The 9336-nt window shown below is 44.1% G+C and overlaps 38 non-coding genes across 38 annotated transcripts; all 38 read left to right on the top strand.

Moving 5' to 3' along the window:
* The first annotated feature begins 83 nt into the window (after window positions 1-83).
* On the top strand, window positions 84-166 carry trnal-uaa (transfer RNA leucine (anticodon UAA)). The gene has a single exon. It is a non-coding gene; the product is annotated as a tRNA-Leu (tRNA).
* A 227-nt stretch (window positions 167-393) lies between these two features.
* Window positions 394-476, top strand: trnal-uaa (transfer RNA leucine (anticodon UAA)). Its single transcript has one exon. It is a non-coding gene; the product is annotated as a tRNA-Leu (tRNA).
* Window positions 477-558: 82 nt separating this feature from the next.
* On the top strand, window positions 559-641 carry trnal-caa (transfer RNA leucine (anticodon CAA)). The gene has a single exon. It is a non-coding gene; the product is annotated as a tRNA-Leu (tRNA).
* An 82-nt stretch (window positions 642-723) lies between these two features.
* On the top strand, window positions 724-806 carry trnal-caa (transfer RNA leucine (anticodon CAA)). The gene has a single exon. It is a non-coding gene; the product is annotated as a tRNA-Leu (tRNA).
* Window positions 807-981: 175 nt separating this feature from the next.
* trnal-caa (transfer RNA leucine (anticodon CAA)) lies at window positions 982-1064 on the top strand. Its single transcript has one exon. It is a non-coding gene; the product is annotated as a tRNA-Leu (tRNA).
* A 223-nt stretch (window positions 1065-1287) lies between these two features.
* Window positions 1288-1370, top strand: trnal-uaa (transfer RNA leucine (anticodon UAA)). The gene has a single exon. It is a non-coding gene; the product is annotated as a tRNA-Leu (tRNA).
* A 227-nt stretch (window positions 1371-1597) lies between these two features.
* On the top strand, window positions 1598-1680 carry trnal-uaa (transfer RNA leucine (anticodon UAA)). The gene has a single exon. It is a non-coding gene; the product is annotated as a tRNA-Leu (tRNA).
* Window positions 1681-1762: 82 nt separating this feature from the next.
* Window positions 1763-1845, top strand: trnal-caa (transfer RNA leucine (anticodon CAA)). The gene has a single exon. It is a non-coding gene; the product is annotated as a tRNA-Leu (tRNA).
* Window positions 1846-1927: 82 nt separating this feature from the next.
* trnal-caa (transfer RNA leucine (anticodon CAA)) lies at window positions 1928-2010 on the top strand. Its single transcript has one exon. It is a non-coding gene; the product is annotated as a tRNA-Leu (tRNA).
* Window positions 2011-2185: 175 nt separating this feature from the next.
* trnal-caa (transfer RNA leucine (anticodon CAA)) lies at window positions 2186-2274 on the top strand. The gene has a single exon. It is a non-coding gene; the product is annotated as a tRNA-Leu (tRNA).
* Window positions 2275-2915: 641 nt separating this feature from the next.
* trnal-caa (transfer RNA leucine (anticodon CAA)) lies at window positions 2916-2998 on the top strand. The gene has a single exon. It is a non-coding gene; the product is annotated as a tRNA-Leu (tRNA).
* Window positions 2999-3168: 170 nt separating this feature from the next.
* On the top strand, window positions 3169-3251 carry trnal-caa (transfer RNA leucine (anticodon CAA)). Its single transcript has one exon. It is a non-coding gene; the product is annotated as a tRNA-Leu (tRNA).
* Window positions 3252-3421: 170 nt separating this feature from the next.
* Window positions 3422-3504, top strand: trnal-caa (transfer RNA leucine (anticodon CAA)). The gene has a single exon. It is a non-coding gene; the product is annotated as a tRNA-Leu (tRNA).
* A 223-nt stretch (window positions 3505-3727) lies between these two features.
* Window positions 3728-3810, top strand: trnal-uaa (transfer RNA leucine (anticodon UAA)). Its single transcript has one exon. It is a non-coding gene; the product is annotated as a tRNA-Leu (tRNA).
* Window positions 3811-4037: 227 nt separating this feature from the next.
* trnal-uaa (transfer RNA leucine (anticodon UAA)) lies at window positions 4038-4120 on the top strand. Its single transcript has one exon. It is a non-coding gene; the product is annotated as a tRNA-Leu (tRNA).
* Window positions 4121-4202: 82 nt separating this feature from the next.
* trnal-caa (transfer RNA leucine (anticodon CAA)) lies at window positions 4203-4285 on the top strand. The gene has a single exon. It is a non-coding gene; the product is annotated as a tRNA-Leu (tRNA).
* An 82-nt stretch (window positions 4286-4367) lies between these two features.
* Window positions 4368-4450, top strand: trnal-caa (transfer RNA leucine (anticodon CAA)). The gene has a single exon. It is a non-coding gene; the product is annotated as a tRNA-Leu (tRNA).
* An 82-nt stretch (window positions 4451-4532) lies between these two features.
* trnal-caa (transfer RNA leucine (anticodon CAA)) lies at window positions 4533-4615 on the top strand. Its single transcript has one exon. It is a non-coding gene; the product is annotated as a tRNA-Leu (tRNA).
* Window positions 4616-4697: 82 nt separating this feature from the next.
* On the top strand, window positions 4698-4780 carry trnal-caa (transfer RNA leucine (anticodon CAA)). Its single transcript has one exon. It is a non-coding gene; the product is annotated as a tRNA-Leu (tRNA).
* A 185-nt stretch (window positions 4781-4965) lies between these two features.
* On the top strand, window positions 4966-5048 carry trnal-uaa (transfer RNA leucine (anticodon UAA)). The gene has a single exon. It is a non-coding gene; the product is annotated as a tRNA-Leu (tRNA).
* A 227-nt stretch (window positions 5049-5275) lies between these two features.
* Window positions 5276-5358, top strand: trnal-uaa (transfer RNA leucine (anticodon UAA)). Its single transcript has one exon. It is a non-coding gene; the product is annotated as a tRNA-Leu (tRNA).
* An 82-nt stretch (window positions 5359-5440) lies between these two features.
* trnal-caa (transfer RNA leucine (anticodon CAA)) lies at window positions 5441-5523 on the top strand. The gene has a single exon. It is a non-coding gene; the product is annotated as a tRNA-Leu (tRNA).
* An 82-nt stretch (window positions 5524-5605) lies between these two features.
* On the top strand, window positions 5606-5688 carry trnal-caa (transfer RNA leucine (anticodon CAA)). The gene has a single exon. It is a non-coding gene; the product is annotated as a tRNA-Leu (tRNA).
* Window positions 5689-5770: 82 nt separating this feature from the next.
* trnal-caa (transfer RNA leucine (anticodon CAA)) lies at window positions 5771-5853 on the top strand. Its single transcript has one exon. It is a non-coding gene; the product is annotated as a tRNA-Leu (tRNA).
* Window positions 5854-5935: 82 nt separating this feature from the next.
* trnal-caa (transfer RNA leucine (anticodon CAA)) lies at window positions 5936-6018 on the top strand. Its single transcript has one exon. It is a non-coding gene; the product is annotated as a tRNA-Leu (tRNA).
* Window positions 6019-6203: 185 nt separating this feature from the next.
* On the top strand, window positions 6204-6286 carry trnal-caa (transfer RNA leucine (anticodon CAA)). The gene has a single exon. It is a non-coding gene; the product is annotated as a tRNA-Leu (tRNA).
* A 223-nt stretch (window positions 6287-6509) lies between these two features.
* Window positions 6510-6592, top strand: trnal-uaa (transfer RNA leucine (anticodon UAA)). The gene has a single exon. It is a non-coding gene; the product is annotated as a tRNA-Leu (tRNA).
* An 82-nt stretch (window positions 6593-6674) lies between these two features.
* Window positions 6675-6757, top strand: trnal-caa (transfer RNA leucine (anticodon CAA)). The gene has a single exon. It is a non-coding gene; the product is annotated as a tRNA-Leu (tRNA).
* Window positions 6758-6980: 223 nt separating this feature from the next.
* On the top strand, window positions 6981-7063 carry trnal-uaa (transfer RNA leucine (anticodon UAA)). The gene has a single exon. It is a non-coding gene; the product is annotated as a tRNA-Leu (tRNA).
* Window positions 7064-7290: 227 nt separating this feature from the next.
* Window positions 7291-7373, top strand: trnal-uaa (transfer RNA leucine (anticodon UAA)). Its single transcript has one exon. It is a non-coding gene; the product is annotated as a tRNA-Leu (tRNA).
* An 82-nt stretch (window positions 7374-7455) lies between these two features.
* Window positions 7456-7538, top strand: trnal-caa (transfer RNA leucine (anticodon CAA)). Its single transcript has one exon. It is a non-coding gene; the product is annotated as a tRNA-Leu (tRNA).
* A 185-nt stretch (window positions 7539-7723) lies between these two features.
* Window positions 7724-7806, top strand: trnal-caa (transfer RNA leucine (anticodon CAA)). Its single transcript has one exon. It is a non-coding gene; the product is annotated as a tRNA-Leu (tRNA).
* A 223-nt stretch (window positions 7807-8029) lies between these two features.
* Window positions 8030-8112, top strand: trnal-uaa (transfer RNA leucine (anticodon UAA)). The gene has a single exon. It is a non-coding gene; the product is annotated as a tRNA-Leu (tRNA).
* Window positions 8113-8194: 82 nt separating this feature from the next.
* trnal-caa (transfer RNA leucine (anticodon CAA)) lies at window positions 8195-8277 on the top strand. Its single transcript has one exon. It is a non-coding gene; the product is annotated as a tRNA-Leu (tRNA).
* Window positions 8278-8500: 223 nt separating this feature from the next.
* trnal-uaa (transfer RNA leucine (anticodon UAA)) lies at window positions 8501-8583 on the top strand. Its single transcript has one exon. It is a non-coding gene; the product is annotated as a tRNA-Leu (tRNA).
* A 227-nt stretch (window positions 8584-8810) lies between these two features.
* Window positions 8811-8893, top strand: trnal-uaa (transfer RNA leucine (anticodon UAA)). The gene has a single exon. It is a non-coding gene; the product is annotated as a tRNA-Leu (tRNA).
* An 82-nt stretch (window positions 8894-8975) lies between these two features.
* On the top strand, window positions 8976-9058 carry trnal-caa (transfer RNA leucine (anticodon CAA)). The gene has a single exon. It is a non-coding gene; the product is annotated as a tRNA-Leu (tRNA).
* An 82-nt stretch (window positions 9059-9140) lies between these two features.
* Window positions 9141-9223, top strand: trnal-caa (transfer RNA leucine (anticodon CAA)). Its single transcript has one exon. It is a non-coding gene; the product is annotated as a tRNA-Leu (tRNA).
* Window positions 9224-9336: the final 113 nt, after the last annotated feature.

The raw sequence follows: 9336 nt of genomic DNA, 5'->3' as shown, positions 1-9336 counted from the left end.
TCCCCACGCCTGGTATTTACTCGGATCGATTTGGCCTTCAGTTGATGGTTTGACGATTTGGGTTGAATTTCGTTCTGTAGATCACCAGGATGGCCGAGCGGTTAAGGCGTTAGACTTAAGTTCCAATGGATGTAAATCCTCGTGCGTTCGAACCCCACTCCTGGTATGTACTTGGATCGAGTTAGCCTACGGTTGTTGGTTTGACGTCTGATTTAGGTTGAATTTCTTTCTGTAGATCACCAGGATGCTTGAGCGAATAAGGCATTGGACTTAAGTTCCAATGGATGTAAATTCTCGTGGGGTTGATCCCCACGCCTAGAATTTACTCGGATCGATTTGGCCTTCAGTTGATGGTTTGACGTCTGATTTAGGTTGAATTTCGTTCTGTAGATCACCAGGATGGCCGAGTGGTTAAGGCGTTGGACTTAAGTTCCAATGGATGTAAATCCTCGTGGGTTCGAACCCCACTCCTGGTATTTTGGTGATGTTGTAATGAAAAACTTGGCCTGTGGTTATTGGTTTTACATTCATTTCGGGTCCAATTAAAAACAATCAATGACCAGGATGGCCGAGCGGTTAAGGCGTTGCACTCAAGTTCCAATGGATGTAATTCCTCGTGGGTTCAAACCCCACTCCTGGTATTTTGGTGATGTTGTAATGAGAAACTCTGCCTGTGGTTATTGGTTTTACATCCATTTCGGGTCCAATTAAAAACAATCAATGACCAGGATGGCCGAGCGGTTAAGGCGTTGGACTCAAGTTCCAATGGATGTAAATCCTCGTGGGTTCAAATCCCACTCCTGGTATGTTGTTGTTGTTGTTTTTGATGGACACATTTGGCCTCAGATTGTTGGTTTTACAGGTGTATATCCTTGTTGGTTTGAACCCTGCTCCTTGTATTTTGGTGATGTTTTAATGAGAAAATTGGCCTGTGGTTATTGGTTTTACATCCATTTCGGGTCCAATTAAAAGCAATCAATGACCAGGATGGCCGAGCGGTTAAGGCGTTGGACTCAAGTTCCAATGGATGTAAATCCTCGTGGGTTCGAACCCCACTCCTGGTATGTACTTGGATCGAGTTAGCCTACGGTTGTTGGTTTGACGTCTGATTTCGGTTGAATTTCTTTCTGTAGATAACCAGGATTCTTGAGCGAATAAGGCGTTGGACTTAAGTTCCAATAGATGTAAATTCTCGTGGGGTTGATCCCCACGCCTGGTATTTACTCGGATCGATTTGGCCTTCAGTTGATGGTTTGACGATTTGGGTTGAATTTCGTTCTGTAGATCACCAGGATGGCCGAGCGGTTAAGGCGTTGGACTTAAGTTCCAATGGATGTAAATCCTCGTGGGTTCGAACCCCACTCCTGGTATGTACTTGGATCGAGTTAGCCTACGGTTGTTGGTTTGACGTCTGATTTAGGTTGAATTTCTTTCTGTAGATCACCAGGATGCTTGAGCGAATAAGGCATTGGACTTAAGTTCCAATGGATGTAAATTCTCGTGGGGTTGATCCCCACGCCTGGTATTTACTCGGATCGATTTGGCCTTCAGTTGATGGTTTGACGTCTGATTTAGGTTGAATTTCGTTCTGTAGATCACCAGGATGGCCGAGTGGTTAAGGCGTTGGACTTAAGTTCCAATGGATGTAAATCCTCGTGGGTTCGAACCCCACTCCTGGTATTTTGGTGATGTTGTAATGAAAAACTTGGCCTGTGGTTATTGGTTTTACATTCATTTCGGGTCCAATTAAAAACAATCAATGACCAGGATGGCCGAGCGGTTAAGGCGTTGCACTCAAGTTCCAATGGATGTAATTCCTCGTGGGTTCAAACCCCACTCCTGGTATTTTGGTGATGTTGTAATGAGAAACTCTGCCTGTGGTTATTGGTTTTACATCCATTTCGGGTCCAATTAAAAACAATCAATGACCAGGATGGCCGAGCGGTTAAGGCGTTGGACTCAAGTTCCAATGGATGTAAATCCTCGTGGGTTCAAATCCCACTCCTGGTATGTTGTTGTTGTTGTTTTTGATGGACACATTTGGCCTCAGATTGTTGGTTTTACAGGTGTATATCCTTGTTGGTTTGAACCCTGCTCCTTGTATTTTGGTGATGTTTTAATGAGAAAATTGGCCTGTGGTTATTGGTTTTACATCCATTTCGGGTCCAATTAAAAGCAATCAATGACCAGGATGGCCGAGCGGTTAAGGCGGTTAAGTTGGACTCAAGTTCCAATGGATGTAAATCCTCGTGGGTTCGAACCCCACTCCTGGTATGTACTTGGATCGAGTTAGCCTGCGTTTGTTGGTTTGACGTCTGATTTAGGTTGAATTTCTTTCTGTAGATCACCAGGATGCTTGAGCAAATAAGGCATTGGACTTAAGTTCCAATGGATGTAAATTCTCGTGGGGTTGATCCCCACGCCTGGTATTTACTCGGATCGATTTGGCCTTCAGTTGATGGTTTGACGATTTAGGTTGAATTTTGTTTTGTAGATCACCAGGATGGCCGAGCGTTTAAGGCGTTGGACTCAAGTTCCAATGGATGTAAATCCTCATGGGTTCGAACCTCACTCCTGGTATTTTGGTGATGTTGTAATGAGAAACTTGGCCTGTGGTTATTGGTTTTACATTCATTTCGGGTACAATTAAAAACAATCAATGACCAGGATGGCCGAGCGGTTAAGGCGCTGGACTCAAGTTCCAATAAATGTAAATCCTCGTGGGTTCAAATCCCACCCCTGGTATGTTATTGTTGTTTGATAGACACATTTGGCCTCAAATTGTTGGTTTTACAGGTGTATATCCTTGTTGGTTTGAACCCCGCTCCTTGTATTTTGGTGATGTTTTAATGAGAAACTTGGCCTGTGGTTTTTGGTTTTACATCCATTTCGGGTCCAATTAAAAACAATCTATGATCAGGATGGCCGAGCGGTTAAGGCGTTGGACTCAAGTTCCAATGGATGTAAATCCTCGTGGGTTCAAATCCCACTCCTGGTATGTTGTTGTTGTTTGATGGACACATTTGGCCTCAAAATGTTGGTTTTACAGGTGTATATCCTTGTTGGTTTGAACCCCGCTCCTTGTATTTTGGTGACGTTTTAATGAGAAACTTGGCCTGCGGTTTTTGGTTTTACATCCATTTCGGGTCAAAGTAATAGCTTTCCATCACCAGGATGGCCGAGCGGTTAAGGCGTTGGACTCAAGTTCCAATGGATGTAAATCCTCGTGGGTTCAAATACCACTCCTGGTATGTTGTTGTTGTTTGATGGACACATTTGGCCTCAGATTGTTGGTTTTACAGGTGTATATCCTTGTTGGTTTGAACCCTGCTCCTTGTATTTTGGTGATGTTTTAATGAGAAAATTGGCCTGTGGTTATTGGTTTTACATCCATTTCGGGTCCAATTAAAAGCAATCAATGACCAGGATGGCCGAGCGGTTAAGGCGTTGGACTCAAGTTCCAATGGATGTAAATCCTCGTGGGTTCGAACCCCACTCCTGGTATGTACTTGGATCGAGTTAGCCTACGGTTGTTGGTTTGACGTCTGATTTCGGTTGAATTTCTTTCTGTAGATCACCAGGATTCTTGAGCGAATAAGGCGTTGGACTTAAGTTCCAATAGATGTAAATTCTCGTGGGGTTGATCCCCACGCCTGGTATTTACTCGGATCGATTTGGCCTTCAGTTGATGGTTTGACGATTTGGGTTGAATTTCGTTCTGTAGATCACCAGGATGGCCGAGCGGTTAAGGCGTTGGACTTAAGTTCCAATGGATGTAAATCCTCGTGGGTTCGAACCCCACTCCTGGTATGTACTTGGATCGAGTTAGCCTACGGTTGTTGGTTTGACGTCTGATTTAGGTTGAATTTCTTTCTGTAGATCACCAGGATGCTTGAGCGAATAAGGCATTGGACTTAAGTTCCAATGGATGTAAATTCTCGTGGGGTTGATCCCCACGCCTAGTATTTACTCAGATCGATTTGGCCTTCAGTTGATGGTTTGACGTCTGATTTAGGTTGAATTTCGTTCTGTAGATCACCAGGATGGCCGAGTGGTTAAGGCGTTGGACTTAAGTTCCAATGGGTGTAAATCCTCGTGGGTTCGAACCCCACTCCTGGTATTTTGGTGATGTTGTAATGAAAAACTTGGCCTGTGGTTATTGGTTTTACATTCATTTCGGGTCCAATTAAAAACAATCAATGACCAGGATGGCCGAGCGGTTAAGGCGTTGGACTCAAGTTCCAATGGATGTAATTCCTCGTGGGTTCAAACCCCACTCCTGGTATTTTGGTGATGTTGTAATGAGAAACTCTGCCTGTGGTTATTGGTTTTACATCCATTTCGGGTCCAATTAAAAACAATCAACGACCAGGATGGCCGAGCGGTTAAGGCGTTGGACTCAAGTTCCAATGGATGTAAATCCTCGTGGGTTCGAACCCCACTCCTGGTATTTTGGTGATGTTGTAATGAAAAACTTGGCCTGTGGTTATTGGTTTTACATTGATTTCGGGTCCAATTAAAAACAATCAATGACCAGGATGGCCGAGCGGTTAAGGCGTTGGACTCAAGTTCCAATGGATGTAATTCCTCGTGGGTTCAAACCCCACTCCTGGTATTTTGGTGATGTTGTAATGAGAAACTCTGCCTGTGGTTATTGGTTTTACATCCATTTCGGGTCCAATTAAAAACAATCAATGACCAGGATGGCCGAGCGGTTAAGGCGTTGGACTCAAGTTCCAAAGGCTGTAAATCCTCGTGGGTTCAAATCCCACTCCTGGTATGTTGTTGTTGTTGTTGTTGTTGTTGTTTGATGGACACATTTGGCCTCAGATTGTTGGTTTTACAGGTGTATATCCTTGTTGGTTTGAACCCTGCTCCTTGTATTTTGGTGATGTTTTAATGAGAAAATTGGCCTGTGGTTATTGGTTTTACATCCATTTCGGGTCCAATTAAAAGCAATCAATGACCAGGATGGCCGAGCGGTTAAGGCGTTGGACTTAAGTTCCAATGGATGTAAATCCTCGTGGGTTCGAACCCCACTCCTGGTATGTACTTGGATCGAGTTAGCCTACGGTTGTTGGTTTGACGTCTGATTTAGGTTGAATTTCTTTCTGTAGATCACCAGGATGCTTGAGCGAATAAGGCATTGGACTTAAGTTCCAATGGATGTAAATTCTCGTGGGGTTGATCCCCACGCCTAGTATTTACTCAGATCGATTTGGCCTTCAGTTGATGGTTTGACGTCTGATTTAGGTTGAATTTCGTTCTGTAGATCACCAGGATGGCCGAGTGGTTAAGGCGTTGGACTTAAGTTCCAATGGGTGTAAATCCTCGTGGGTTCGAACCCCACTCCTGGTATTTTGGTGATGTTGTAATGAAAAACTTGGCCTGTGGTTATTGGTTTTACATTCATTTCGGGTCCAATTAAAAACAATCAATGACCAGGATGGCCGAGCGGTTAAGGCGTTGGACTCAAGTTCCAATGGATGTAATTCCTCTTGGGTTCAAACCCCACTCCTGGTATTTTGGTGATGTTGTAATGAGAAACTCTGCCTGTGGTTATTGGTTTTACATCCATTTCGGGTCCAATTAAAAACAATCAATGACCAGGATGGCCGAGCGGTTAAGGCGTTGGACTCAAGTTCCAATGGATGTAAATCCTCGTGGGTTCGAACCCCACTCCTGGTATTTTGGTGATGTTGTAATGAAAAACTTGGCCTGTGGTTATTGGTTTTACATTGATTTCGGGTCCAATTAAAAACAATCGATGACCAGGATGGCCGAGCGGTTAAGGCGTTGGACTCAAGTTCCAATGGATGTAATTCCTCGTGGGTTCAAACCCCACTCCTGGTATTTTGGTGATGTTGTAATGAGAAACTCTGCCTGTGGTTATTGGTTTTACATCCATTTCGGGTCCAATTAAAAACAATCAATGACCAGGATGGCCGAGCGGTTAAGGCGTTGGACTCAAGTTCCAAAGGCTGTAAATCCTCGTGGGTTCAAATCCCACTCCTGGTATGTTGTTGTTGTTGTTGTTGTTGTTGTTTGATGGACACATTTGGCCTCAGATTGTTGGTTTTACAGGTGTATATCCTTGTTGGTTTGAACCCTGCTCCTTGTATTTTGGTGATGTTTTAATGAGAAAATTGGCCTGTGGTTATTGGTTTTACATCCATTTCGGGTCCAATTAAAAGCAATCAATGACCAGGATGGCCGAGCGGTTAAGGCGTTGGACTCAAGTTCCAATGGATGTAAATCCTCGTGGGTTCGAACCCCACTCCTGGTATGTACTTGGATCGAGTTAGCCTACGGTTGTTGGTTTGACGTCTGTTTTCGGTTGAATTTCTTTCTGTAGATCACCAGGATGCTTGAGCGAATAAGGCGTTGGACTTAAGTTCCAATGGATGTAAATTCTCGTGGGGTTGATCCCCACGCCTGGTATTTACTCGGATCGATTTGGCCTTCAGTTGATGGTTTGACGATTTAGGTTGAATTTCGTTCTGTAGATCACCAGGATGGCCGAGCGGTTAAGGCGTTGGACTTAAGTTCCAATGGATGTAAATCCTCGTGGGTTCGAACCCCTCTCCTGGTATTTTGGTGATGTGGTAATGAGAAACTTGGCCTGTGGTTTTTGGTTTTACATACATTTCGGGTCCAATTAAAAACAATCAATGACCAGGATGGCCGAGCGGATAAGGCGTTGGAGTCAAGTTCCAATGGATGTAAATCCTCGTGGGTTTGAACCCCACTCCTGGTATGTACTTGGATCGATTTAGCCTTCGGTTGTTGGTTTGACGTCTGATTTAGGTTGATTTTCTTTCTGTAGATCACCAGGATGCTTGAGCGAATAAGGCGTTGGACTTACGTTCCAATGGATGTAAATTCTCGTGGGGTTGATCCCCACGCCTGGTATTTACTCGGATCGATTTGGCCTTCAGTTGATGGTTTGACGATTTGGGTTGAATTTCGTTCTGTAGATCACCAGGATGGCCGAGCGGTTAAGGCGTTAGACTTAAGTTCCAATGGATGTAAATCCTCGTGGGTTCAAACCCCACTCCTGGTATGTACTTGGCTCGAGTTAGCCTACGGTTGTTGGTTTGACGTCTGATTTAGGTTGAATTTCTTTCTGTAGATCACCAGGATGCTTGAGCGAATAAGGCATTGGACTTAAGTTCCAATGGATGTAAATTCTCGTGGGGTTGATCCCCACGCCTAGTATTTACTCAGATCGATTTGGCCTTCAGTTGATGGTTTGACGTCTGATTTAGGTTGAATTTCGTTCTGTAGATCACCAGGATGGCCGAGTGGTTAAGGCGTTGGACTTAAGTTCCAATGGATGTAAATCCTCGTGGGTTCGAACCCCACTCCTGGTGTTTTGGTGATGTTGTAATGAAAAACTTGGCCTGTGGTTATTGGTTTTACATTCATTTCGGGTCCAATTAAAAACAATCAATGACCAGGATGGCTGAGCGGTTAAGGCGTTGGACTCAAGTTCCAATGGATGTAATTCCTCGTGGATTCAAACCCCACTCCTGGTATGTTGTTGTTGTTGTTGTTGTTGTTGTTTGATGGACACATTTGGCCTCAGATTGTTGATTTTACAGGTGTATATCCTTGTTGGTTTGAACCCTGCTCCTTGTATTTTGGTGATGTTTTAATGAGAAAATTGGCCTGTGGTTATTGGTTTTACATCCATTTCGGGTCCAATTAAAAGCAATCAATGACCAAGATGGCCGAGGGGTTAAGGCGTTGGACTCAAGTTCCAATGGATGTAAATCCTCGTGGGTTCGAACCCCACTCCTGGTATGTACTTGGATCGAGTTAGCCTACGGTTGTTGGTTTGACGTCTGATTTCGGTTGAATTTCTTTCTGTAGATCACCAGGATGCTTGAGCGAATAAGGCGTTGGACTTAAGTTCCAATGGATGTAAATTCTCGTGGGGTTGATCCCCACACCTGGTATTTACTCGGATCGATTTGGCCTTCAGTTGATGGTTTGACGATTTAGGTTGAATTTCGTTCTGTAGATCACCAGGATGGCCGAGCGGTTAAGGCGTTGGACTTAAGTTCCAATGGATGTAAATCCTCGTGGGTTCGAACCCCTCTCCTGGTATTTTGGTGATGTGGTAATGAGAAACTTGGCCTGTGGTTTTTGGTTTTACATACATTTCGGGTCCAATTAAAAACAATCAATGACCAGGATGGCCGAGCGGATAAGGCGTTGGAGTCAAGTTCCAATGGATGTAAATCCTTGTGGGTTTGAACCCCACTCCTGGTATGTACTTGGATCGATTTAGCCTTCGGTTGTTGGTTTAACGTATGATTTAGGTTGATTTTCTTTCTGTAGATCACCAGGATGCTTGAGCGAATAAGGCGTTGGACTTAAGTTCCAATGGATGTAAATTCTCGTGGGGTTGATCCCCACGCCTGGTATTTACTCGGATCGATTTGGCCTTCAGTTGATGGTTTGACGATTTGGGTTGAATTTCGTTCTGTAGATCACCAGGATGGCCGAGCGGTTAAGGCGTTAGACTTAAGTTCCAATGGATGTAAATCCTCGTGGGTTCGAACCCCACTCCTGGTATGTACTTGGATCGAGTTAGCCTACGGTTGTTGGTTTGACGTCTGATTTAGGTTGAATTTCTTTCTGTAGATCACCAGGATGCTTGAGCGAATAAGGCATTGGACTTAAGTTCCAATGGATGTAAATTCTCGTGGGGTTGATCCCCACGCCTAGTATTTACTCGGATCGATTTGGCCTTCAGTTGATGGTTTGACGTCTGATTTAGGTTGAATTTCGTTCTGTAGATCACCAGGATGGCCGAGTGGTTAAGGCGTTGGACTTAAGTTCCAATGGATGTAAATCCTCGTGGGTTCGAACCCCACTCCTGGTATTTTGGTGATGTTGTAATGAAAAACTTGGCCTGTGGTTATTGGTTTTACATTCATTTCGGGTCCAATTAAAAACAATCAATGACCAGGATGGCCGAGCGGTTAAGGCGTTGGACTCAAGTTCCAATGGATGTAATTCCTCGTGGGTTCAAACCCCACTCCTGGAATTTTGGTGATGTTGTAATGAGAAACTCTGCCTGTGGTTATTGGTTTTACATCCATTTCGGGTCCAATTAAAAACAATCAATGACCAGGATGGCCGAGCGGTTAAGGCGTTGGACTCAAGTTCCAATGGATGTAAATCCTTGTGGGTTCAAATCCCACTCCTGGTATGTTGTTGTTGTTGTTGTTTGATGGACACATTTGGCCTCAGATTGTTGGTTTTACAGGTGTATATCCTTGTTGGTTTGAACCCTGCTCCTTGTATTTTGGTGATGTTTTAATG

The sequence above is a fragment of the Osmerus eperlanus genome, chromosome 3 (genome assembly GCF_963692335.1).
Source record: "Osmerus eperlanus chromosome 3, fOsmEpe2.1, whole genome shotgun sequence".
Taxonomy (NCBI): Eukaryota; Metazoa; Chordata; class Actinopteri; order Osmeriformes; family Osmeridae; genus Osmerus; species Osmerus eperlanus.
The sequence above is the reverse complement of the archived record's forward strand: the minus strand, read 5'-3'. Positions and strand labels throughout refer to the sequence as shown.